Source organism: Panulirus ornatus, chromosome 2 (assembly GCF_036320965.1).
Source record: "Panulirus ornatus isolate Po-2019 chromosome 2, ASM3632096v1, whole genome shotgun sequence".
Classification (NCBI taxonomy): Eukaryota; Metazoa; Arthropoda; class Malacostraca; order Decapoda; family Palinuridae; genus Panulirus; species Panulirus ornatus.
In genome coordinates this window covers 29,407,038-29,430,796 of record NC_092225.1, presented here as the reverse complement: position 1 = coordinate 29,430,796, position 23,759 = coordinate 29,407,038, and the positions used below count along the sequence as shown (strand labels likewise).

At 49.1% G+C, this 23,759-nt stretch overlaps 1 protein-coding gene across 3 annotated transcripts in view; it reads right to left on the bottom strand.

Moving 5' to 3' along the window:
* Window positions 1–23,759, bottom strand: part of LOC139755380 (band 7 protein AGAP004871-like) — a 628,824-nt gene that overhangs the window by 415,792 nt on the left and 189,273 nt on the right. The gene's annotated exons all lie outside the window — the stretch shown is intronic.

Genomic DNA, 23,759 nt, shown 5'->3' with positions numbered 1-23,759 from the left:
TATATATATATATATATATATATATATATATATATATATATATATATATATACACACACATTACTATCATTATGCTTTGTCGCTGTCTCCCGCGTTAGCGAGGTAGCGCAAGGAGAGGATGAACAGCTGGGGTGACTGCAGACCGACTGCCGCGAACAGGGCTCGACCCAATGTGTCCTCGACCCCGGGCGGCCCGTGAATGCCCTCCACCACTGGGTGTGTGTGTGTGTGTGTGTGTGTGTGTGTGTGTGTGTGTGTGTGTGTGTGTTCCATCAGGTTCGTACAACACCAGCGGCCTGGAGGGCGCCCCCTTGAAGACCATAGCCACGCTCGAACCCTCCTCTAGATGGGAGGGGAGGGCGGACCACGTCAGAGACCAATATGCTAATGTGGCCTGGGAGATGGAAGGATGTCGTCATCCAGGTCAACGCGTGTAGTCTTTTGTACCCCGTGGTCGTCTGCCTCAGCCAGAACCCGTGTACTTACCTAATTGTGTGGTAAGGGGAAGGGGATGCTGGGAGAGGGGGAGGAGCTCTACACTCATGGGGAAGGGTGGGGAGGGCGCAGCGCCGCCCACCCCGCCCTCTCCTTCCCCTCCTCCCACTCCCCATTTCCCATACGAGAAACGTTGCTTTAAAGCACACAGTTGAAGATTAACGAGTCCTCCGTAGCTCTCTATTCATAGCCACCACACGGCGGAGAGAGAGAGAGAGAGAGAGAGAGAGAGAGAGAGAGAGAGAGAGAGAGAGAGAGAGAGAGAGAGAGAGAGAGAGAGGAGAATATAAGTCCAGCAATAATTAGAATCCTCTAATACAATAACTCAAATTCAAAGTCAAATTCAATCACGGCCAGTGCAGGAGGGACTTACAAAACCCCCCACACCACCACCGAGTGACGTGACGACATGAGGGATCGTGTGGGTCTTAAAGATGACGGGATGGGTGAGCGTCATAGGGTATGTGTCATTACATCTCGCCCTTAAAGGAGACGAGTGTACACGGCTCCACACCCACACACAAACACACAACAGCTGACAGCCCCAGGGCGAGGAGGAGGAGGAGGAGGAGGAGGAGGAGGAGGAGGAGGAGGAGGAGGAGGAGGAGGAGGAGGAGGAGGAGGAGGAGGAGAGGTGGTGACGGGGTGTTGGAAACAGACACACTCCCTCACATGACCCCCTCCTCCATGTACTGGCGACGATATCAATCGCATTCTCGTTGACCGCGGCCACACCCCGACGTGACTGGCCGGTCACTGGCCTTGAGAAAGGCCCTGCAGCGTCCCGTGATCGGCTAATCAGCGGCGTCAGGAGGCAGGCAAGGCAGGCAGGGCCCTGGGACACTGATAACACAACTACGGCAGGTGTGACTGAAGTGAATATCAAAACCAGATTTTCGAAATGGAAATGTTCACGACGCAGGTAGTACCCTAACCAGACCATCTGTGTGTGTGTGTGTGTGTGTGTGTGTGTGTGTGTGTGTGTCGGATGCCATGGCTGTTGTAGCCGCCTGTTCCTACTTGTGCCTGGCAAAGGTTCCTCTCTCTCTCTCTCTCTCTCCTGTGAGGGGCACCGTTCGGTCACTGCCTGACGCCCCACATGCCTCCCAGCCGGGGAGCCTCACACGCTCTTTCGCTGTCACCTTTGTCGGTGGTCGGTGCGGCGGAAACAGGCACTGCTGCTGCTGCTGCTGCCCTCCCCCTGTGTTGTGCAGGAGGGAGGGAGGAGGGTGAGGGGTCATACCACCACCGCTGCTGGTGGTGGTGAGATGCACGGGTGGATAAGGAGGGAGGGGGAGCCGACCTCTGGCGTTGGTGGAGTTTAAGAAGGATGATCATTGTGGTGTGGGGTTCTTACTGCTGTGACCCGCCCTCCCCATCCGCCCTGAGAACGACACTTGTGACCCCCCTGAGCACGACGCCGTGACCCTTAAGCACGACTTGGTGACCTTTCAAGCACACGATGGCAGCCAGGGAGGAGCTAGCATAGCCCATTCCATTCACGGGCGCTCACGACCTGATGCGAGAAACGAGAGCGAGACGCAAGTCGTTCTCTCGTTTTTATGAACAGCGAACAACAATGACAACAACAACAACAACAACAACAACAACAACTTCTCTCTCATATCAAACAACTTCTCTCTCATATCAAACAACTTCTCTCTCATATCAAACAACTTCTCTCTCATTTCTCACAACTTTTCTCGTTCCTAACAACTTCTCTTCCTCACGGTTGCTCTCATTTCTAACAACATTCCTTCCTATCGTACAACTTCTCTCGTTCCTACAGATGCTCCACACCACCAGAGCACAGCGCTCTCTGTGCACTCATCAGTCAACCAACGTACAGTTTTCTACGTTATTTCTTTCCACTATCTTGAAGAGATGTGGACTGAATGTAACCAGGTCAACACACGACCCACGACAGATGATGACAACACGTAGTGAGGTGCACACACACACACACACACACACACACACACACTCACGGTGTTACCGGACTCCGCTCAGTGTTACCGCACTCCTCAGTGGCAGGTGAGGGAGGAGCCTTCTGCTTTACTATCGTGTCTCAACCAGTACACATCCATAACATGGGATGTTTCAACCATCCCTCTAGCGGGAAACATCGTCACAGACCATCACGTGATGTTATCTGGCTTACACATGTAACATATTCACAACACTAGAGCCTTCATCAGTGGTACCACCATAGAGTGATCAGTGTCACATTATAAGAACTTTCAACAGTGGTATAACAAGTGTGTCACACTGTAGGGTTACAACAGTGTCATATGTCCCACTACAGAGCTTCCTTTAGCGTTACGTCAAACGTGTCGCGTTACAGAGTTGTTACAGTCATGTGTGTCACATTACAGACCCCTTTCATCAGTGTCGTATCTAATCAGATTGCAGGCGATCGCTAAAATGTATTACACAACAGAGCTCCTAAATCATCATATGAAACTACATCCCTGAAATCGATCATATGTTCATAACTGAAACCCCTTTTTGGTACAAACCTTATTATCCAATTCTGTACCAATGGTTTTCATCATTCATTCGCGTCATCTACTGATGATAATACATTACATTTTCTATCTATACCAGGACGCGCGACGCGATCCCATTTGTAATTTAAGTTCGATTTCGTAACGCTCGATCCAATTCTGATAATTGGCAATTCAGTCGTCTATATTGCCTTGTGCTACACCATTCTATCTGACACTTATTCATGTTTACTGTAACTAAAGGTACACTTTTATTCTTGTTTACTGTAATGAAAGGTAATTAGATAAAGAACTAAGTGTCCATTTCTTCACTAAAAAGCCATATTAAAGTTCTACACTAAATGGAATGGATGCTGTCATCATAGTAATTATGATTTCCATGATTAAGGGTCATGCAGTCGTAATTAACTTCATAATTACACTTAATTTAATGTTTCTCCGGGTCGACCTGTACGCCACATGATGTATCCTTTTAAACCCTTGAGTACGACGTAACGACCCTTAAGCACGACGTAACGACTCTTGAGTACGACGTAAAGACCCTTGAGTACGACGTAACGACCCTTGAGTACGACGTAACGACCCTTGAGTACGACCTAATGACCCTTAACTCCGACGTAAGGACCCTCGAGCACGACGTAATGACCCTTAGCCACGACGTAACGACCCTTGACCTTTCACATTTCTGTCGCTTTCCTCTCATCCCTCAAGATGGTTCATGCGTTCCATCTCATCATTAATAATTCCAGTCTGAGATATAGTCATCAGGCCTTACTACTCGCGTGAGAATTCTCTTACCTTTCTTTATTTTCTATGAATCCTTCATTATCAGCCGAGCCCCAGTTCCCATGTTCTTTCCCCCTCCACGTCCAACGCGTAACCATCAACACCCCTGTACTATTAATTACTTGCGTCCGTTTCTTAGCGGACCAATCTTTCCCTCTTTGCCCCTTGATTCCCCCCTCCCTCCCCCACCCTCCTTAAAAATGTCTTGCCCCTAAATTCTTCCCCGAGTCCGTGCTTCACGCTGTGTATGGCTTCCTCTACCATTAGGAGAGGAGATCCCCTCCCCCCTCTCTCCCCCATCCTGCCCCGCTTCCTTCCTCAACGCGTCTAACTCACGTGACTTCAAAATTATCTTTCGAAGTCACGGAACGTTTCTCGTGAAGTCATCACCGGCCCCTCCTACCCTACCCTACCCTACCCCCCTCCTTAATAAACCCCCCCCCCCCCATCCCCTTTACGGGTCTCCCACGGAATTCTCCGGAACCCAGAGATTCCAGGGAAACTGTATGGACCCCCCCCCCCCGTCTCTCTCTCTCTCTCTCTCTCTCTCTCTCTCTCTCTCTCTCTCTTATATATATATATATATATATATATATATATATATATATATATATATATATATATATATATATATATATATATATATATATATATGTATATATATATATTTTTTTTTTTTTTTTTTTTTTTTTTTATACTTTGTCGCTGTCTCCCGCGTTTGCGAGGTAGCGCAAGGAAACAGACGAAAGAAATGGCCCAACCCCCCCCCCCCATACACATGTATATACACACGTCCACACACGCAAATATACATACCTACACAGCTTTCCATGGTTTACCCCAGAGCTTCACATGCCTTGCTTCAATCCACTGACACGCCGTCAACCCCTGTATCCACATGACTCCAATTCACTCTATTTCTTGCCCTCCTCATTCACCCTCCTGCATGTTCAGGCCCCGTCTCAACAAAATCTTTTCACCCATCTTTCACCTCCATTTGGTCCTCCCTCTTACTCCTCGTTCCCTCCACCTCCGACACCTCTGTGTCCTCCCCCTCCTCAACCCCCGGCACCTCTGTGCCCTCCCCCTCCTCAACCCCCGGCAGCTCTGTGTCCTCCCCCTCCTCAACCCCCGGCACCTCTGTGCCCTCCCCCTCCTCAACCCCTGCACCTCTGTGCCCTCCCCCTCCTCAACCCCCGGCACCTCTGTGTCCTCCCCCTCCTCAACCCCCGGCACCTCTGTGCCCTCCCCCTCCTCAACCCCGGCACCTCTGTGTCCTCCCCCTCCTCAACCCCGGCAGCTCTGTGCCCTCCCCCTCCTCAACCCCCGGCACCTCTGTGTCCTCCCCCTCCTCAACCCCGGCAGCTCTGTACCCTCCCCCTCCTCAACCCCCGGCACCTCTGTGTCCTCCCCCTCCTCAACCCCGGCACCTCTGTGCCCTCCCCCTCCTCAACCCCCGGCAGCTCTGTGCCCTCCCCCTCCTCAACCCCTGCACCTCTGTGCCCTCCCCCTCCTCAACCCCGGCACCTCTGTGCCCTCCCCCTCCTCAACCCCCGGCACCTCTGTGCCCTCCCCCTCCTCAACCCCCGGCACCTCTGTGCCCTCCCCCTCCTCAACCCCGGCACCTCTGTGTCCCTCCCCCTCCTCAACCCCCGGCACCTCTGTGTCCTCCCCCTCCTCAACCCCTGCACCTCTGTGCCCTCCCCCTCCTCAACCCCCTGCACCTCTGTGCCCTCCCCCTCCTCAACCCCGGCACCTCTGTGCCCTCCCCCTCCTCAACCCCTGCACCTCTGTGCCCTCCCCCTCCTCAACCCCTGCACCTCTGTGCCCTCCCCCTCCTCAACCCCCGGCACCTCTGTGTCCTCCCCCTCCTCAACCCCGGCAGCTCTGTACCCTCCCCCTCCTCAACCCCCGGCACCTCTGTGTCCTCCCCCTCCTCAACCCCGGCACCTCTGTGCCCTCCCCCTCCTCAACCCCCGGCACCTCTGTGCCCTCCCCCTCCTCAACCCCTGCACCTCTGTGCCCTCCCCCTCCTCAACCCCCGGCACCTCTGTGCCCTCCCCCTCCTCAACCCCCGGCACCTCTGTGTCCTCCCCCTCCTCAACCCCGGCAGCTCTGTGCCCGCCCCCTCCTCAACCCCCGGCAGCTCTGTACCCTCCCCCTCCTCAACCCCCGGCACCTCTGTGTCCTCCCCCTCCTCAACCCCGGCACCTCTGTGCCCTCCCCCTCCTCAACCCCGGCACCTCTGTACCCTCTCTCTCCTCAACCCCGGCACCTCTGTGCCCTCCCCCTCCTCAACCCCGGCAGCTCTGTGCCCTCCGGGGTCATGCGACACCATGACCCCGGTAAGGTCAGCACTTACCAGTACCATGACCCCGGTAAGGTCGGCAAGAGCGACACGTAGGAAACGCGTTGCACAGACAGGAGAGGCGAGATCTGGTCTGCATCATGAGAGATTATGACACGTAACGGTCTTGGATCCTAGGCCACTGCGTCAGTCGGGAACCCTCGCCACTGGCCCATAGGACCGGGACATCCCAGGATCCCTCACTCGAGATGAATATCCCACGTCAAAATACGACACATCAATTCCTTTTCTCAAGGTTCGATTTTCTCCAATTCACAAAGCACACACCTGCGTACCATTCCAGAGGAGAATGAACACCACCACGCACGTTTCCCCCCGTATACCACAACGTCGATCCCTTCACCCCTGAGGCCACCACCACCACAACAAGAACTGGAATCATAACCCACCCGCCCCAGATGATGCGGAGGAACCCCGCCAAGACGGACGCGTAGAACTCCTCCTTCAAGACGCTGCGCGGCAGTAGCCAAACACTGATGTGCTTCCCATGTTCTGCGATGTGCTTTCCCATTTTCTGCGGAGCTCCCTCAAGATGCCGTCCATTACGTGTGGCAAGGCGGACCTGCCCTAGGGGGGGGGGGGGATGCATAGGGCTCCCTCCTCCTCCTCCTCCTCCCTTGTATAAGACTGGCTCGCCCAACCTCACCTCAACGAGGCATTCAATTCAATATTTTCAAGATTTTTCCTCAACTTTCCCAACGATTTCCGGAGCTACTTTTACAGTCCATGAGATATCCGTGTGTGTGTGTGTGTGTGTGTGTGTGTGTGTGTGTGTGTGTGTGTGTGTGTGTGTGTGTGTGTGTGTGTGTGTGTGTGTGTGTGTGTGTGTGTGTGTGTGTGTAGAGCACAGTCTTAGCTATACACCACAGTTACATATCTACAACATCGTCAAACGTGATCAACACCAAACTTCGCGAACTTCTCACTCATCTCATTACCATACATCTAATTCCCACGTTAACATTCTGTACACCTTTCTGACAACATCTCATCGCCTAGCTATGCCACTCTCTCTCTCTCTCTCTCTCTCTCTCTCTCTCTCTCTCTCTCTCTCTCTCTCTCTCTCTCTCTCTCTCTCTCCCTCACTGGTGTGGTCCGTGGCGGTGCTTGCACGCACGGTCCTCAAGAACGCTTACTGTTAAGGGAGGTGGTGGGTTCTCCCACGTCAATACCTGCTCATCCATACACTAGGATCTCCACCCCTTAAAGCCTCTACACTGCGGCAAGATGGGACGATTTGCGAGAGAGAGAGAGAGAGAGAGAGAGAGAGAGAGAGAGAGAGAGAGAGAGAGAGAGGAGAGAGAGAGAGAGAGAGAGAGGCCAACCACCCCTGTCTCGGAATAATGGTGGATGATTAACACAGCTATGTCAAAGGCTCCGCGGGACAGAGAGTTTACATGAGAAAGACAGAAAACGGGAGGCCTGTTGGCCCACGAGTGGGTTCTCTGGTACAAAAAAAAATATATAACTGTCTTTAGCGGACAGTTCTATAAACCTGATCTCAACTATGGGGGTCAAATCCCAGGCATCAGACAGAATGGGCCGTATAGATTGTCTTCTATACGTTTCATCTATATCACGTGGCCTTATCTATACTAGAAGAGATCATCCCCAACCACAAAGACACAAGGTGACCAATACATGATCTCCCTTCCAAGCCACAACTCACCTCGACCAAAAAAAGAAAAACACGATAAGTCTATCCAATCTATTCACAACCATCTCTTCTGGTCTTCCTCCTCCTCTTCACATCTCCTTCACTTCAAAAGATTTCAAAGTCCCTTTCTTTAGCGGCCACGCCACACCGCGCATCCTCTAAACCGTTTTTAATTTCGGGAACATTTCCTCTTTCACATTAACCTGCCACAACGTCAGCCGGGTTCACAACAGCACAACCAACGTGCAGGAACCTACCACAGGCGCAGCGCCCCACCTACAACACTGTTCCTCCCTCAGTGTTACTGATGTACACACGAGGATGTGGTCAAGTGCCCTGGTACACCACGCACCATTTTCCCCCACGACCAAAATATCTCTAAGTATAAGCCGGCCTCTCCTCAAAGTATAAGAGCCTATATCTTCAAGTCTTTGGACGTGAGAGAAAAACTGCAAAAGGTGTTTCAGTGTGTGTTTGTGTGTTTCAGTGTGTATGTGTGTGTGTTTCTGTGTGTGTGTGTGTGTGTGTGTGTGTGTGTGTGTGTGTGTGTGTGTGTGTGTGTGTGTGTGTGTGTGTGAATTGAATAACCTTTCGCGTGCAGACGACCTCACAATCACACCACACAACACAACAGAGTGGCAACATCGAACCCTCCCCCCAGTCACCCCACTCTCATCACCACATTAAACTAGCCTCACGAAAGGGCCCGACCGAGCCATAACCTCGTACAACCGCCCTCACTACAACCAGCCAGCCAAGATGATAAGCTCTCACCGTCCAAAACTCATAACTTTCAGTTTAAGTTTTCTCCCCACAAAAAAAAAAAAAAAGAAATGCGAGTCTTTTAAAAGGAAAACACACTTAAGTGTAATTGTAGGTAATGGATTTAGGAGATGATGAACTGGGAAGTAAATGTGGCACAGAGAAGACAGATGTGCACACATGTGCACACAGATGCGACACACAAATGTGCACACAGATGTGACACACAGATGTGACACATAGATGTGACACACAGGTGCGACACACAGATGTGCACACATGTGCACACAGATGCGACACACAAATGTGCACACAGATGTGACACATAGATGTGAGACACAGATGCGACGCACAGATATGCACACAGATGTGGCACAGATGCGACACACACACGTGCCCACAGATGTGACACACAGATGTGCACACAGGAGCGGGAAGGCCAGAGATGAGTGAGGGGAGGGGAACATCACCACTTCCTCAGATGTTGGCCTCTGGAGATGGATGGCTTCCTACTGTCCCTTCAGTTCCTATGTCTTTTTTTTTTTGTTTTCCTCAATGCACAACACATGTGCCCGGTAGAATCAGGCTTGACTTCCCTGATACGGTCCTTTGCCTTACTAGTTCGTCAACAACCCCAACCCCACACACATACACACACACACACACACACACACATCTGGGTACAGTACCTTCTGTTGACAATGGCGTTACTTAACATCTCGTGGCCTCTTCTCCCCCTCCGCTTGTGGCGGGGGCGTGCCCTGGTCCCCAGCCTCATTCTGAAGCGTCCTGCTTTTTATCGGCTGACTTACATTTCTGGGTATTATCTCGTTCTTATCTTGCCCTGCACGAGTACCTCCCAGCCACACAGTAACTCCATACTGATGGTAATCATTACCGATCGTCCCCCGTATGTCTGAACATAATGGCCACTGACGCTGCTGCAGTGTGTGTGTGTGTGTGTGTGTGTGTGTGTGTTCTACGAGGGCTGGTCCCCGTGTGCGTGTACACGGGCAGTTCCATAAGCAATTCCTCGCAGTCCGCTTTAATGAGACAGGTGACCAACACCTTCCTGGTCCATGTCTGGTTTATCTGCTGCTGGAGGAGTGGGCCACCCCTAATTCATCGGGGCCGGCTATAAACACACCTGGGGTCGTTCTCGCTAACACACTCTCCCCTGGGGAGGATCCTCATTAACACACTTCTCCTCTTAGGGTGTCCTCACGAACACACTCTCCCCTGGGGGGTCCTTCCTCACTAACACACTCAACCCCTGAGGGAGATCCTCACTTACACACGAACACACTCTCCCCTGGGAGTCCTTCCTCACTAACACACTCTCCCCTGGGGCCGGGGGGGGGGGGGTGTTGTCTTCACGAACGCACTCATCCGTCCGTGAGGCACGTCGCAACCCCAGCCTTGCGTACCACCAGACCTCCCTCCCCGCGTCACTTCCTGTAAGTTGACCGCTTCGTCCACCATCAAATCACCGGCGGGGAGCTTCATCCCTCGCGTCCTTCCCAATGCCATGGTTTCCACGACTGTCTCTCTCTCTCCCCGGGCTTCATTCAAGGTTTCGGATGCCATTCCCTCACGCCTCATTACGGGGAAGCCCACACTGGTGCCTGAGCCTCGTTCGGACTCTTGTTCCCGTGACTATGGCTTCGTCCCTGGAGAATCAAGGGCGCTATTGCTGAGGCTTCACCACGGGAGAAATATATCCGTGTCCCGATCATGAGGGATTAACCGTGGCAAAATAAGTACAACGGGCTTCCGATCATCCCGTTATCAAATCAGACTTCCTTCTCCCCTCCCTCCCTCCCTCCCTCCCTCCCTCCCTCCCTCTCTCCCTCCCTCTCTCCCTCCCTCCCTCCCTCCCTCCCTCCCTCCCTCCCTCCCTCCCTCTCTCCCTCCCTCTCTCCCTCCCTCCCTCCCTCCCTCCCTCCCTCCCTCCCCGGATTACTTATGATTAATCTAGATTCATCTCGAGGGACTACTCCTACGATTATTTATGGCTTCAACCCATGTGATTAGCATGAGTAAACGGGGCTTCGCTCTGTGTGTGTGTGTGTGTGTGTGTGTGTGTGTGTGTGTGTGTGTGTGTGTGTGTGTGTGCGGGTGTCGCTGACGATGGGTAGCCATGACAACCTGATGATGGTCTGGGGTGGCCCTCCACGACAGATGATGACGATGTAATCATTAATATCCTATCTTAGACCCGCTTCTATAATCATCAATCCTATCTCAGACCCAATATTATATATATATATATATATATATATATATATATATATATATATATATATATATATATATATATATATATATATCCTTCCCTCAGGTAAACGTAAGTGAATATGGTCAATCACCCAAGCAAGGCACCCACACCCACCCACATCACAAACTGATGTATGAGCGACAGTGTTGGCAAAGTTTGGTCCTTGCGAGATGACAAATATGACGGCGTGAGGGTGCTTACTGGTAAATGATAGTGGTCTTAACATCTCTCTCTCTCTCTCTCTCTCTCTCTCTCTCTCTCTCTCTCTCTCTCTCTCTCTCTCTCTCTCTCTCTCTCTCTGACGCTCATCCCACCCAAGACACGTCAGGGGGATTTGGCTGGTGGGACGTGTGCTGACGGGCTGAATGTGGAATTGGCAAAACGCCTTCACCCTAAGGGTCGTTAAGTCCTTACTATCATGGAGAAAGATATCTAATTTTCTCTTAACTATAACTATAAAATGATCACCATTCCTTCTACAGTGACATTATTACCTGCAGTTTCTTCATGTCTCTCACATCTCCCACTGCCATCATATATATATATATATATATATATATATATATATATATATATATATATATATATATATATATATATATATATATATATATAATTCACGTTTCACTCGCAGACTCCTCTATTTCTTGGCATTTCTCAGCACTGTTGTGTCTTTTTCTAAATCAACAGGTGAAGCTGGAGTGGAGAACCCCAGCCTGAACCAGCTGAACGTAGGTCGCCGAGGGGGTAAAGGCTCGTGTGGCGCTAGGGATGTGTGCACCAGCAGTCGCTTGCAGACACGACCCGTCTGCACGAGTTGCATGGTAACGCTGCAGTGGCAGGATCACTCTGGAGGGGAGGGGAGGGAGCACGTCTCCTCCGCAGTAAGAAGTACCTATGGGTATAGACACACACACACACACACACACACACACACACACACACACACACACACACACACACACACACAGTGACCAAGCCTCAGTACACGAAGAACTGTCTCAAAATGGCGATTCCCTGTTGGATGAGGAAGGCCATATCTCTCACCGCTTCCACATCCCCCCCTCATCTGAGGGAGGCGGAGGTGATGTGTTCAGTCTACCTAGGTGCAGCCTGCCGACCACAGATCTGGAGTAAATATAGACGATTGCCTTCCTACAGGAGATCCTTCTTCTTCTTCAACAACGACAGCAAAATACTGCACCTGCGACCCCATCGTGAGCCATCAGTAAACCGTCTTGGTTCCCTCCTCACGAACCCTGTCAATGGTGATATAGCCTTCTTCTTCTTCTTCTTCTTCTTCTTCTTCTTCTCTTCTTCTTCTTCTTCTTCTTCTTATGGAATCAATTGTGTTTTAGGGTGATGTCATACGAGTGTGATCTCAGGAATCTTCTAAGGGAGCAACCATGCGATGGCCACTTATCTAATTGCGTTCCAGTCCAGACCACTCTCATTAATTGCATCTATTTTTCTATGTCTTCTTACAATGCAGTGTAGAGAAACCTTTGGTCGGTGATCATATATATATATATATATATATATATATATATATATATATATATATATATATATATATATATATATATATATATATATATATATATATATATATATATATATATATATATATATATATATAACAGGCCTCATTGAAGGAAAAGACATATACAGGATTAGATGGTGTGCGTTGAAATGCAATAGGATTCTTCGTGCCAAGTTGGTCAGGGTGTGCAGACGTGCTTTCATCCTCAGTGGATCTGCCTGCATCTGTTCACCTTCTGACACCAAGATCATATGCACAGCCTCAGTTGCCCACGATAACAACTCGAACCACAACCCAACACCAATCTCCATATCCAGTCATATTGTAACACCACACGATAACAACATGAACCACAACCCAACTCCAATTTCCATATCCAGTCATATTGTAACACCAGGGTGGTTGTGTTTGCTCCTTCTGTAGGGAGACATTACCTTCAAGATGTTTCAGCGACTTTGTCACTTTGATTTTAAGGGTTTTACCAAAAAAAATGATGCCTAAAGTTGTTGCCTTCTATTAGGGGCGTTGGAATTGTGGTTGGTGGGGGTTTGGAATGGTGGTTGGTGTGGGGTTTGGAATGGTGGTTGGTGGGGGTTTGGAATGGTGGTTGGTGTGGGGTTTGGAATGGTGGTTGGTGGGGGGTTTGGAATGGTGGTTGGTGGGGAGAGGGAAGGGTGGCTAGTCAAGTGTTAGAATAGCTTTAACGAGGAATGCTAGAATGGTATTCATTGGAACGCTGAAAGAGCGGTTGATGAAGAGTTTAGATGGTGGTTCATGGTGTGCTGGGAAAACGACTGGTATTGGGGAGGAGAGGTGAACTGGAATGAAGGAAGGGGGTGTTAGAATAGCAAGAGGAAATATCATAGCCTCTCCTCAGGCTCAAATGAATAATTCCCATTCACCACCAATTATGCATTCTGTCAAGTTCTCTCTCTCTCTCTCTCTCTCTCTCCCCACACGACCACCTCTTCAACCTCTTTTCCTCCCCTCTCCTCTCCCCGTATTCCTTCCCTCCCACCCCAGTCTTACGTCTCACAACCCTCTGGTTGTTGCTGTGCACTCACACACACACCAGCTCCTCGCACACACCAGCTCCCCACAACCTACAGTGTATAGAAAGCTATCCACTGTAGCCCGGCAGAGAGATACAGCAGGTCTGAAACTTTAATCTGGTTGAGTATTTGTAATAGCTAGCTCACAGAAAAAAAAGATGTACGGTCATGATATTCTGTCTCAAAGTCACGATATTCTACATTACGGTAAAGATATTCTCCATTAAGGTTACGATATTATATCTTACAGTCATAGTATTCTATCTTACAATGACGATATTCTATCTTACAGTGATTGATAATATTCTATATTAGTGACGATATTCTTAGTGTTAATATTCCATCTTACAGTGATAATATTCTATCTTACAGTGACGATATTCAATGTTACAGTGACAATATTCTATCTTACAGTGATGACGTCTATATTACAGTCATAACACCGTCCAACATTTCCATTTGTACAACAAAAACACATTTTACCTCTGTAGTGTAATGCCTCGAGACAAAAGGATCTTTTTATCATTTTTGGTCAAGGTCTCGGACGTAAAGTTGCCTTGCTAGCGAGACCAGAGAATGCGTAATGCGCATCTAATTGCCTTAAGCGTAGGATTACTGCGCTATTTGCGCCGAAGGTGTCAAAAAATATTTTTCCCCTCACAGAAAAATTTTTTTTAGAATTTGTCATATATAAATTCTATCATCCTCATTTTCCAAATTACGTTTTACGGTAAAATGCTGACAATTAATGATATTTCTTTTTTTTTTTTTGTTCAGTGGAAAAGCATATTTCTAAAGCGTTTTTTTTTTTCCTTTTTCTTTTAGAAAACAGACGAGTTTCCAAACAGAGTGTCATTATAATGATCATCATCAAAGCAGTTCTGTCAACATCAACAAATGGTCTCGCTACATTAAGCGTAACGGGGAGTGTAATCCTGTTAGAGAGAGAGAGAGAGAGAGAGAGAGAGAGAGAGAGAGAGAGAGAGAGAGAGAGAGTACGAGGTGAGGGTGGTGATGGAGAATGGGAAAAGGGTTGCGTTGCCGGCTGTCACAGTCCCCACACGATGAGCGACAGGCTGACACGACCCACCAGATTTTATTAAGGACAGAGAGGACCTCTCGCTCACGTGGGGTGGGGTGGGGAGGGGGGGGGCGTTGGGGACTTGACGGGAGGTATGGGGGACTCGGCAGGAGGTATGGGGGACTTGGTGTGAAGTATGGGTGACTCGACGTGAGGTATGGGGACTTGACGTGAGGTATGGGGCACTTGACGTGAGGTATAGGGGACTTGGCTGAGGTATGGGGGACTTGACGTGAGGGATGGGGACTTGGCTGAGGTATGGGGGGACTTGACGTGAGGTATGGGGGACTTGGCTGAGGTATGGGGGACTTGGTGTGAAGTATGGGGGACTTGACGTGAGGGATGGGGACTTGGCTGAGGTATGGGGGGACTTGACGTGAGGTATGGGGGACTTGGCTGAGGTATGGGGGACTTGACGTGAGGTATAGGGGACTTGGCTGAGGTATGGGGGACTTGGCTGAGGTATGGGGGACTTGACGTGAGGTATAGGGGACTTGGCTGAGGTATGGGGGACTTGACGTGAGGTATGGGGGACTTGACGTGAGGTATAGGGGACTTGGCTGAGGTATGGGGGACTTGACGTGAGGTATAGGGGACTTGGCTGAGGTATGGGGGACTTGACTTGACCCTAGAACTGAACGTGAGGTGGGAGGACGAGGAGGGACCACCACCACGGGCAAGCACTCCTCCATCCATCCAGACCCCCACAACGATCCACACCAGCAGCAGAGGCGTAACTGGTATCTAGCCTGGAAACGCTGGAAGACCCCCTTCCCCCCACAAGACTGTGGACTGTACCTGGAAGGTGAACTCCCAAACATACGCGGCAAGAACAACTGTTCGAATCCCCACCCGGGGGAAAAAAAGAAGTAATATCTACACTCCATACCAGAGACACTGTGACACGAGCCATATGAAAAGCCACAACGTGAACCTGATGATACTTCCCACATTAAAGACACAATACGACCCGGATATACAACACACCTCAAAAACTTCGACAACAACAACCAAAAAATATCACAATAATAAGAAAGTAAACTATAACCTGATGAAGGAAAGAACAACAATGCGAAGCACACAAGAACCAGACGATCCAAAAGATCAATAACAATAACCACAATAACAACCACAACCCAATACCTGTAGCAAGAATCATATAACCACAACACTGATGAGAAAGACCACTGAGAACCACTGGACAAATCACCACTGAGATGTATTCTATTAATCTATAACTACCCTCAGACCAGTTAATTATAACTACCCTCAGACCAGTTAATTATAACTAACCTCAGACCAGTTAATTATAACTAACCTCAGACCAGTTAATTATAACTACCCTCAGACCAGTTAATTATAACTACCCTCAGACCACTTAATTATAACTACCCTCAGACCACTTAATTATAACTACCCTCAGACCACTTAATTATAACTACCCTCAGACCACTTAATTATAACTACCCTCAGACCAGTTAATTATAACTACCCTCAGACCAGTTGATTATAACTACCCTCACACCACTTAATTATAACTACCCTCAGACCACTTAATTATAACTACCCTCAGACCACTTAATTATAACTACCCTCAGACCAGTTGATTATAACTACCCTCACACCACTTAATTATAACTACCCTCGAGCCATTTTCTATGAGAGAGTCGTGGCGTTACCCAGGACTTCTCTGTGAAGGCTCCTGCAGGCCATGGCTGCGCTACTTCCAGTAGCAGGGGATTTGTGAACTCCTCTGGAACGAGAAGGTTCTTTTTTCTGACGAAGCTGTACACTCGGTGATCCAGCCTCGCCTATGTGTCTATGTGTCACCTGGAGCAGGCGGAGTCCGGTAACACCTCATGACTGTAATTGCAACAACCAAAAATCAAGAAACCTTAACAAAACCTTTAAAAAACATACAAACCTCTACATGAACAACAACAACAAATAAAACGCCAAGTCATACCTAGATGTGTGATCAACGAAACAAGATCAACAAACAAAAATGTGATCAACGAAAGCAAAACAACAAACACACACTTGACATAAACAGAACCTACAGATGGATCAAAACCCACTAAGAATCTGTACCTAATCCACAACAAGAGTGAATGTGCCGGGCCACTGCGCAGAAGCCAGGGCTGGAGACACAAGAAGTAGTACCATCCAACCACGAGAGACATATGCCAGCAAAGTTACCCCACACACACACACACGTACACACATGCATGTGTGGGTGTTATCACACACACACGTACACACACACACACACACATACAGCTGTGGGTGTTATGTTAATGTAATCAGGGAAGGAGTAGTGGGGACAGGGAGCCTTCCTTAGGTGGAGGGAGGAAAACCTCTCAAGACTTATGCAGGATGTCCAAAACCTGGACACGATTCTTGCACTCCACACCATCATACACAGCGTCCTTCTACCCTCACGCTCCATGGAACATAAGCTCTCCGTCTATGTATTTATCTATCTAACTATCTATCTATATATAAGAGCCTTAGCTTTCCTATATATTTTCTCTTTTTTGTCTATTGCTTTTAAGGGGATTGCATCTTCCTCACTGCTGTTAACGGCCAGACCACCTCGCCTGGACCTTGGGTCTGTGTGGTGTGTGTATCTATGTCATTCTATGTAGGTTCTATCTTTCTTGATTTATGTGTCTCTATGTAACTCTATGTAGAATCTATCTATCTTGATTCATGTGTATCTATGTAACTCAATGTAGAATCTATCTATCTTGATTCATGTGTATCTATGTAACTCTATGTATAAATTATCTATCTTGATTCATGTGTATCTGTGTAATTCTATGCAGAATCTATCTATCTTCACTCATGTGTATCTATATAACTCTATGTAGAAGATAGCTATGTATAATCTATCTATCTTGATTCATGTGTCTCTACGTAACTCTATGTAGAATCTATCTATCTTGATCGCCGGCTGAGGTAGTCGTCTACGTAAAAACCCTCTCTCCTGGCCATCACGCATACCACCACCACAACCACAACCACAACCACAACAACCACAACCATAACCAGTCTACTTACAACACCCGCCGCATCACAACGGAAAAAAAAAAAAAACATGCGCACCGCCATAGTTCGAGAAACTAAACCTCCAGAGATGGTATGAGAGAGAGAGAGAGAGAGAGAGAGAGAGAGAGAGAGAGAGAGAGAGAGAGAGAGAGAGAGAGAGAGAGAGAGAGAGAGAGAGAGTAGAAAAATCTATAAGCGAGGCTGAACTTGAGTGCTATTTATTCCAGCAATTCCGCGAGAAATGAGCCCCCCCCTAATCCTCCACCCTTTCGCCCCCGCGAACCAAAACAATCCTGCAAATGAGCATCAACTCTTTAACAATGAAGTAGCAAGCCCCGCCCCGCCCCGCTGAACACCCCGCCCCCCGCGCCCCACCCCACACGCCCCCGGAGCAACTAAAATGCCGGGAAACACAAAGGAACAAAGACCCCCCCCCCACCCCGCTCCCCCCCAAGGAATATACACACCGACCCTGGGGGAGACACGAGCCAAGTGAATACCCGAGGAGGAACGCAGCTTGCAAGCTCGGGACTCTCTCTCTCTCTCTCTCTCTCTCTCTCTCTCTCTCTCTCTCTCTCTCTCTCTCTCTCTCTCTCTCTCACATCAGTCATGAATCGCCTTCCAATTGTGTGATCGAAGGATCTAATGGCCTCTTCCTTTCCCCCATTCCCCCAAACGATTCGTGTGTACAAGACACACCCCCTCCCCAACTCCCTTCCTCCCCACGATCCTATTCTTCCTCATTTGCGTATGACACCTCCCGCCCCCCCGCGAGTCAAGTGTGGGGTGGTGGTCTGGAGAGACTACCCTTCGTCACTTGAGTGGTTCTTGATCAGCGTGGACAGACTCCTGCGCCAGTTCGGCGAGGTATTCTACATCTGTATTGCTTGTGTTGCTGGCAGAGGTGTTACAAGCACATTACCACCAACACAAAGTTCACTGTAACACACTTTTACAGACTGCGTGTCAGTGTGTGTGTGTGTGTGTGTGTGTGTGTGTGTGTGTGTGTGTGTGTGTGTGTGTGTGTGACTGTCTTCCGGGCAATCTTCACTGCTCTTCTGTTGCTAACCTGGCCTCCACAACACGGAGAGATGAGTAACCTCTTGTTCCTCCACCTCTGGTCTGCACTACACGCTCCACATGGTTCTCTATTGTTCCTCTATGGTCTCTGTTAAGAGTATGTTGGTCCGCACGCACCCTACCAACCTCTCATTTTCCACGGTTTGGTCTCCACGCACCTTACACATCTGCTGCTCTAAGGGTTTTGGTCTAAACCCACTCTCCAGTTCATTTTGGTCCAGCATCTTGCTCTAATCCACGGTGTGGACCTCCGTGGTGTAGCGGTTCGAATCCTGGTCGCGAGAGCCGGTCCACGGTCCAGCCAGCTGTTCATCCTCCCCTAGCGGCTGGTCGACCAAACCGGGTACCTGGCCTCGGCTCGGGCATTTAAGTAGCCCTCGCCGTCTCTCCTGACATGAAAAAGTAACATGTTATCGTCGCCTGGTCTACACGCACTCTGATGAACACGGTAATGAACACGGTAATGTAGTAGTCTGGTTTGAGACGTACCCCCCTTGAGCACTCCTGTTACTGTTCCCTCTTACAGTAACTTCAGGTCAGTAGGCCTGGCAACGCGCCTCTCATATTACACGAACCCTCCCGTCAGTCTCCCTCCAGACAACCAAGTGTGTCTTGTGCCGTGGGTCGTCCGCTCCAGCTCTGGCGTTGAGACGAGGGGACCGGGAGGGTCAGCGCTCGCTTTGAATAACCACCCGACACACACACACACACACACACACACACACACACACACACACACGTTTCCCTAACTCGGCAATTGCTTCCGTCCTGGAGGGCGATGGCAGCGCACTCTAAGGCATTCGAGCCCCGGGGGATGAAGCGTTCTTTTGAGGAGCGCGCTAGCTATCATTCCCTCTCTCTCCCTCTCTCTCTCTCTCTCTCTCTCTCTCTCTCTCTCTCTCTCTCTCTCTCTCTTGTCTTGAGGGTTCACGTGATCCGACCTGCCAGTATTCTTGAAGGGGGGAGACTGTGACTATTATGTCCCCGCTTACGACGTATGATCACTGGGTCTTTTTTTTTAACCGTTTCCCTTGCCTAACGCTACGGTGTTTTTTAATCCGGCATTTACATATTACATTATTTTCTTCAACTCTTCCATAACGAAGGAACTGAAACTTGTTCTCCGTCGCGATGCAGTGGTTTTTCAGGGGGTCCCCCACTGGATAACTTGACTGGATGCCCACTGTCAACTTCCAGTGTCCAGTAGAGATGCTCGTGCTTAATTCAGGTGGCAACCAGATACAGGGACGTGGTCTGTGTCTGCATCTGTGCCATGCAAAGAACTAAGAATGACCTGATGTACACAGGCGAGATTACCCCACACTGGCAACACACGCACACGGTATATAAACAGATGTAGTACACAGCTGGGATATAAACAGGTGTACACAGCTGATAAAATACTCTTACTAAGACTTAAGTGAATTATGTAGTTAAGCTCATGTAAGCCTGGGCACAACGTGGATACAAACCGACACATACATGGATCTCCCATGTACACAGCCGACACAAACCCATGTACACAGCCGACACAAACCCATGTACACAGCTGACACAAACCCATGTACACAGTTGACACAAACCCATGTACACAGCACACATAAACCCATGTAAGCAGCTGAGAACACCCAACTGCACAGCTTCTCTTCATCTGTGCAGATGTTCATCTATCTATCTGTCTAATCTATCTATCTATCACAGGTCTTCAACCACCCTAGTCAATGTACACGTCAAAGTGCGTTTATATTACTCACACATAAACGTCCTCCTTCTATGACCTCATTCTCGCAGGCAGCACTACTCTCTGGCGCCTATCTCGCAAAGATACTGCTTTCTCTCATCCATCTCACAAAGATACTGCTTTCTCTCATCCATCTCACAAAGATACTGCTTTCTCTCATCCATCTCACAAAGATACTGCTTTCTCTCACCCATCTCACAAAGATACTGCTTTCTCTCACCCATCTCACAAAGATACTACTTTCTCTCACTCATCTCATAAAGATACTGCTTTCTCTCACCCATCTCACAAAGACACTACTTTCTCTCACCGATCTCACAGATATTACTTTCTCTCATCCATCTCACAAAGATGCCACTTTCATCCATCTCACAAAGACAATTCCGTCCCTTTCCCCCTTTCACACACGCCCAATTACCTTCACGCACTTCTCTCGCACCTCTCCCGCAGACACCTTTCTCCCCTCATCTCTCACAACCTCCTCTCACATCTCACGCAGACACTTACACTCACCTCCTCTCACCTCCCACACAGACGCTCCTCTCCCATTGCCTCTGACACACAAACGCTCACACCAACCTCCTCTCACCTCCCCCGCACCCGCCGCCTCTCTCCCCGTCCCCCTCTCACCTCTCACACGGACAATAGCACTAACTCCCGTCGCCTCCTGTGACCTCCATCACACATCCCGCCCACCTACCCACCCACCCGGGCCATTTCAACACCCACCCCACCACCCTCCTAAGACCCAGTCTTACCTCATCAAGGCGTCCAGCACCATATTCCCGAGTTCATTCCACGGAGAGCGTCATTATCGTCCGTGGGGAGAGAGAGAGAGAGAGAGAGAGAGAGAGAGAGAGAGAGAGAGAGAGAGAGAGAGAGAGAGAGAGAGAGAGAGAGGTGGCGGGTGGCGGCTGGCGTTGGAGGCAATGCTGCTGCACACTTCTTGAACTCCCCCTTTAGTCTACCTGTTACTTTCCGCGGCTGGCTGTGGCGAGCCGGGCCGCCTCCCTCCAAGCTGGAGAGGTGCTGTAGATACATCATCATCTATCATGATCACCATGCATCCCTCCCTCCCTCGCCCACACGCTCTCCCCAGACGACGTCCGCCCCCCCACACACACCCGGGACAATACCCACGAGCACACTAAACAGATGTCTTCATGTCTTCACTTGCATCCGACGGTGCGTTAGATGGAGGTATCATACGGCGTTAGATGGAGGTATCATACGGCGTTAGATGGAGGTATCATACGGCGTTAGATGGAGGTATCATACGGCGTTAGATGGAGGTATCATACGGTGTTAGATGGAGGCATCATACGGCGTTAGATGGAGGTATCATACGGCGTTAGATGGAGGTATCATACGGCGTTAGATGGAGGTATCATACGGCGTTAGATGGAGGTATCATACGGCGTTAGATGGAGGTATCATACGGCGTTAGATGGAGGTGTCATACGGCGTTAGATGAGTGACAGCAGACAGACAGACAGGCAGACAGACAGACAGCTGTCTAGAGATGTGAGGCCACACGAACGTAGACCACCCTCCCCCGTGCAGTACAACAATGAGGTGATTACTGAAGACACAGTCAACACGACAACAGTAATTACACAAGTCATCCCTATAATCACAACCCATTAAAACAACCATCAAATACTCACAACCCAGTACAACAATCATAACACATCTTGCTCTTCTTCTTCTTTTCAATTCGATGATAAGACGAGGGAATTCTTATTGGTTATACTTGTGGATTCCAGTGAGAAGGCCAGCCAACCAGACGAGGGAGGGAGCGGGGGAAGGGAGATGTCCCTCCTCCCCACCCCACCAGGAGGGACGCAACACAGCTGTTACCTGTTGCCACCTACAAGCACAACAGAGATCCGTGTGTGTGTGTGTGTGTGTGTGTGTGTGTGTGTGTGTGTCGGCCGGGACACCCTTAAGAGGAGCTCTTCTTTGGCCACTGTGTTCGAGATAATCATGTAATTTACCTCACCGTCCTTCGTAACGCTTCACCTGGCCAACTGATACACACATACCCGTTACATACGAGACGAGTAACGACACCATCTGTAAATGTAATCATTGATCACGGGTGGTGATCATCCCCGAACAATGCGTTAACACCAGCATCGTATTCAACACGGACACAAAAAGCAACCCTTACACTGTGGTCTACAAGCAAACATAATTCTCTCCGAAAAAAAAATTACGAAAAATTACATTAGAATATATTTCAAGCAGAAATATTTTTTTTTGTCTTAAAAAACATAATATGATGAAACGTTTCTATACCTGAAAAGAGAAAAAACCATGGAAGCCATCGCATAATAATCTTTTCCCAGACCGACACATACGAAATGAATATATGGAACGAAGATTGACACAGTTTTCCTAAAGTGTGATCATTAACTGCACTGTGACCTTCACGACCAACAACAACGATGTTCCATCATCATCATATTCGTAATCACCGAGAAAAATCGTCCATATTCGTAGTCACCGAGAAAAATGGTCCATATTTTGTGTTTTTTAAGAAAATCTGTTTTACTTCGAGAATTATAAAAAAAAAAAATTGCAGGTTATATAGTTCAGGGTATTTTTTTCAACCCCAGTTTTTTTTTTTAAACTGTGATATAACATAATGAAACACTTCTATACTTGAAATGATCTTGGAAAATATATCATGACACTCCACAGAGGCGATAGATACCCGATAAATGAGGAATGAAAATTGAGAACATCTTCTCACAAAGTGATCATTAACGACAGGCTTTAATGACACCCCCCCCCCCCTAAACAATAGTTCACCCCCGAAATCGTATTCAGCATGAATACAAGTCCTTCTACCATGGCGTTAAAGAAAACGTCTTACCCTGCGAAAAATGCCAGCGGGACTCCTGCATATCGCATGACCCTGGGGTACGACGAGGTGGCCTCCTTGTCATCGAACTCACAGGACCATCGTTCAACCCTACTGGCGGAGGAGACAGCCTCCCACCCTTGGAGGCAGGTGACACACCAGTCACCCTCCCTCCGGTGACGGACGCCCGTATAACGCGAGCTGGACTACGACCACACCACCTTCAGGTACACCCCCAGCACCTCTGAGGCGTTCCCTCTCGTCCCCCTTTTTTTTCTCCCCTCTTCTTCAGCCCCCGCGACGCGCCTGACTCGACCTAGCCTACAGGGAAGGGAGGTGGGGCGCGACGACGGTGGAAGTAGGGAGGGAGGCAGACGTTGAGGCTAACAGGGAGAAACGCCTTTGACATAGGATGGCGAGAGAGCCTCAGAGAGAGAGAGAGAGAGAGAGAGAGAGAGAGAGAGAGAGAGAGAGAGAGAGAGAGAGAGA